The sequence below is a fragment of the Pollachius pollachius genome (assembly GCF_949987615.1).
Source record: "Pollachius pollachius genome assembly, chromosome: 2".
NCBI classification, from domain to species: domain Eukaryota; kingdom Metazoa; phylum Chordata; class Actinopteri; order Gadiformes; family Gadidae; genus Pollachius; species Pollachius pollachius.
Genome location: NC_136935.1, coordinates 50357835 through 50362834, shown reverse-complemented (window position 1 = coordinate 50362834; position 5000 = coordinate 50357835).

Genomic DNA, 5000 nt, shown 5'->3' with positions numbered 1-5000 from the left:
TTTGCACTTTGTAATAAAGTGAAGGTCCTGATTGGTCGAGAGCCGCCCCGGTGTGCGTTGTGGGTCTCCCTGGCACTGGATGAGGACGTACCGACCGCATAACAAGTGCAACCGGAATATCTCCTCTAACAAACTATTTTATTACAGGTTACCGCTCCATTTCCTCCACCGCCAGCAGGAATCGTTTTTTGGGGATTTATAATTATCATTCGGAGGTTTTTTGTAATAAAGACCTCAAACGGGGGAAAGATGAGATTGTGCTTTGGTGTGTTGGTCCAGTCCACACACACACACACACACACACACACACACACACACACACACACACACAAACACACACACACACACACACAGACACACACACCACCACAGACACACACACACACACCCAAACTCCGGCACAGACAGACCACAAACAGGGTCCCTGTGCCCCGTGTCACAGCGCATTAGGCCAGCCTCCAGCGGAGCTCCATGTGCACGTCTTCCTCCCCTCCACTGTGCCTTCCTTCCCGGCTCCATTAGGTCCATTAAGTCCCGTCCAGCCGCCCGGCCGCGGCCCCCGTCCCCTAAACCCTGACACCCCAAACAAACCAAGCCAACATCCTTTCCGCTCGCCCGCTCTAACAAGGTGGCCGCAGTCACACTGGATCCGAGCCCGCCCGGCTCCTTAATAACTCTTTGTGTAGGAGTCCCTGTGTGCCGAGTAATGCCCTATTGATCTCTGCAGCGCGCCGAGACCGCGGCCTGCAGTAGTGACCTTGTCCCCCGTCATATAATTAATTAGAGCTCCGCCCGGCATGACTGACGGCTGACGGATCGCCCCCTTGTGGATTGCCGCTGTCGGGTCAATCAAACGCATGTGCGGACACACGCGAGGCACCCACACACACACCTGCGCACGCGCACACACACACACACACACAAGCACTTACATAGCACGGACACACACATTCACGTACACATGCAGACATATACGTACGCGCACACATGCGCTCACGCACACACACCCACAGACACACGCAGTCACGCCCCCAGCACATACAGAGCCACGCACGCATGCACGCACATGCACACACACACACACGCATGCACACAGGCACGCACACGCGGGCATACACACAAAGAGAGAAACAAACATACCTCACACACGGGTACATAGAAATACGCGGTCAATGTATCGTGCAGACATGGAGACATAAACACACACACACACACACGCACGCACGCACACACACACACACACACACACACGCACACGCACACACACACACAGCAATGGAGTAAAGCTTTTAGTCTGCCGATGATGACATCAGCATCGGGGCGGGGTGTGTGATGTCGACCGTGTGTGTGTGAGTATGTGTGTTTCCATTTGTACCGAATTGTACCAAATGACAGACTTCTCGCCATGGCTGTGTCTTCCATCCAAATAACAGGGGTGTTATTAGCCAATGCCAGAAGTTTGTGTGTGCGTGTGTGAGTGTGTCTTTGTGTCTGCTCTTGTTTTTTGTTGCGTTGTTGTTGTATTCCTTCATCCCCTCCCACACGCACATAAAAAGCGCCCCTTCTGTCTTTTAGCGGCCCAGTACTCTGTCTCTCTCCCTCCTCTCTCTCCCTTCATCCCACTCAGCCAACCAAAACCACCGCATGTCAACCCCATTTCATCACCCGTCTGACTTCACCCCTTTGAACAGACCATGCTCCCTCCCTCCCTCCCTCCCTCCCTTCCCTCCTTGCCTCCACACCCCCTCTCCATCTTTGAGTCATCTGCAGGCTATTTGTTCCCAGGATGACCCGATGTGAGAATCGCATCCCAGCCCTGTGGAATCCTTCAGCCTCCACTTACATCTATTCAATTAGCTGACGTTGTCTGTTGCTGTGTGGTGCGGCAACAGTGGTAGACATAATTTCAACCCTAACCTAACCCTAACCCTAACCCTTTCATTTTTTTTTATTTTTATTTTACATACTTTCTGTCCTGAAACATTTGAAAGACTCTGAATTAATATTTTCTCCCTCGCCCAAGTTTTCTTTACAGTGTCTTATTTGTAAGACACGATACGAAAATACACATGAAGGTCGCTATTCTAATGCTCATAGAGGTCAGCTGCCATTAATATATATCCCGCGTAGATGTTTGCTTCGCTCAATTCTTTTGGTTTTCCTTTTCGTACTCTTTGCAAACGAACCGTCCGTCGGAGACAGTGACAGCTTTGCTTTTAATACCGAGAGCGGTTAAACATTCGGTCGGCCTTGCTGGGAATCACCCTGCTGGGGGTTTGTGAAGCCGAAACGCTCAATTAAATGTGGTCAAAACACCATTGATACCATGTTGTCAAAACACCATTGATGCCATGCGGCTTGAGCCAAAGAAAAACAAAGAGGTCTCACTGATTTTTTCTTACACCCAATATTTTTTGGCAAACATTCAAAAGTTTTTAGTTCGATAGGTTGCCAACATTTTCTAATGCAACGGCTCATTAAAAAAGAACAGTGCTCGAAAGATGGACATTGTTTTAACAAGGGTTCTGGCGTAACAATGGAAAACAAGTCGTTTCATGGATCTTAACTGCTTTTTGCTGATACCTCGGTCTGGACGTTGTTAATGGGATCCATCAAGGACACCAGCCGGATGGTCAGCCTAGAAAAGTGAAACTTTTGTCTGGGATGAATTTTTCCCGATAAGAAAGCCCCCTTCATATTTTTCCGAGGTGGGGGATTACGTGCAATATAATCGAATATCTACATCTCTGTTTCAGGGGGTTCAGGGCCACTGGAAGGCAAACATTTAATTTCATTCATATCCTTAGATGATTAACCTTACCCTATGTTAAAAAAACAAATTCCTCTTAGTCCTAGCAATAGGCAGCACCACCACCAGCAGCAGTCTTACATCAGGTTAGATTAAATATTACACACAGCCTCTGCACTGGCAACCAGGCAACCATAAGGCTCTCTAAACAGTGGATTCGCCAGGCAAATATTTATGCAGTGCATATATTTATTTATATAAATATATGCACCCACCCCCCACCATCCCCAACCAATTCTAATGGGATAGGAGAGACATCTAGTTATGGCTGGAGAGATTCTGTCTGCTGTAACAGAACCAGTGAACGCGCAACAGTCCCTCTGTGTCTTCACTTTCTTGTCTTGGGGGAACCGTGCGAGCTAATTAGCCATAATATCAGCAACCAAACTCTCCTTTCTCTCACTCGCTCTCTCTCTCTCTCTCTCTCTCTCTCTCTCTCTCTCTCTCTCTCTCTCTCTCTCTCTCTCTCTCTCTATCTCTGTCTCTCTCACTATGTATTTCTATATATATTTCTCTCTCACTCTCCATCTCGCTCTCTTTCTCTCTCTCTCTCTCTCTCTCTCTCTCTCTCTCTCTCTCTCTCTCCCCCCTCTCTCCCTCTCCCTCTCTCTCTCTAAGTCTCTCTCCCCCTCTCCACGCTCTCTCTCGCCCTAATTGACTGCTCTGAGTTGGGAGGGCTTCAGTGGATCCTCACGGAGAAAGGGAAGCAAGCTGTACCTGGCTGATTATGTGGTTTAGGGGATATGTGTGACATTGCATGGAGTACATTCCGTTTGCGAGAGCCTCCTCCAATGTCACACGTTTTAAATGTGACACCGTGGAGGATCAACTGCTATCTCCCAGACATCTTTAACGGCCCCAAGGAGAGAAATTATGTACATGATTATGAAAACTATATGAAAAATTAAGACAGATTTATATGGAGGTTTTAGGACTTGAAGATTGATGAAATCCTCTGCAGGGCTTGTAAAAAGGGAAGAGGGTTATTTGAGATGTGTTTTTTTTATTGTGATAACAAGTTAATTATATTTTGGTATTACCGTAATGTTAAATCCTCATTTGGAAAAACAACAGAAAGTGTATCGCTGGAGATAACAAGATCATGCGTTTAAGAATTAATTAATTCTGATCGGATGCTTCTGTGGGATATATTGATTGCTGCTTATTAAATCAAGCCATGCCTGCGCTGAAATAGCATTACACGCTGCTATTGCTTCACATCCGTGTCAGTCATTCTGAAAGATTTTACATGCAGTTTTAATCTTAATTAATTCCTTGTTCGAAGCTTATTTCCTGCGATGACGAGAAAATCATTTTATGCCAAATATGCAGTTTTATCTCATCACAAATGGATGTTGTTTTCTGTTGGGGAAGTAATTTGTGTGTGCGGTCGTAGTGTGTATATGTGCATCTGTTTCTGTGCGTGTGTGTGTGTGTGTGTGTGTGTGTGCAGCCCATCAATAGGCTAATAGGTTTACCAGATCCTTCAGCCAATGACAGAATGAACCGGCAGTTTGGCCAGTGACCTCAGTTCATTTACAACCCACAATGGAGCATCCTCCTGCCGTTGGTTAATATCCAAACCTCGCCATGAATTACAATCCCCTCGACAGTGAGTCCATCTCTACACACATTAAGATATCGATCATGACTTATTATGCAGAGCCAGATAACACAAGAGAAAATGGAGGAGATAGGGGGGAGGTGGTGGGAGTCTCTGTGGAGAAGCAAGGATATTGAAAACATCACCACCATTTTGATAGAGGTGGGATGAGGCGGTGGACTTCTGGGGTGATTTGGATGATTCATCCATTTTTAAATGCAATTTGATGGAAGCCAATCCCCAGTGTGAGGTCCTGCCCCCCCCCCCCCCCCCCCCCCCCCCCCGCCTCCGACAATAAGACGAGCTCCCCGGCTTGCTGTCAATCAATCTCGAGTGGAGTGTGTGCACAGACGGCATCTGCTGTGGTGCGTGCATGCATGCAAATAGCCCGCCCGTACTGCCGTCAATATCTGCATGCGTGTGCCTCTCCTCGTTTGTGTGTGTGTGTGTGGGTGTGTGTGCGGGCGTGTGCGGGTGTGTGCTGATGCGTGTGTGAGTGTCTGTGTGTTGTTTATGTTCTAATACCTCTCACTGAACTAAACCTCCGAATGTCCGAAATGGCAGAGAGAGAGAGAGAGAGAGAGAGAG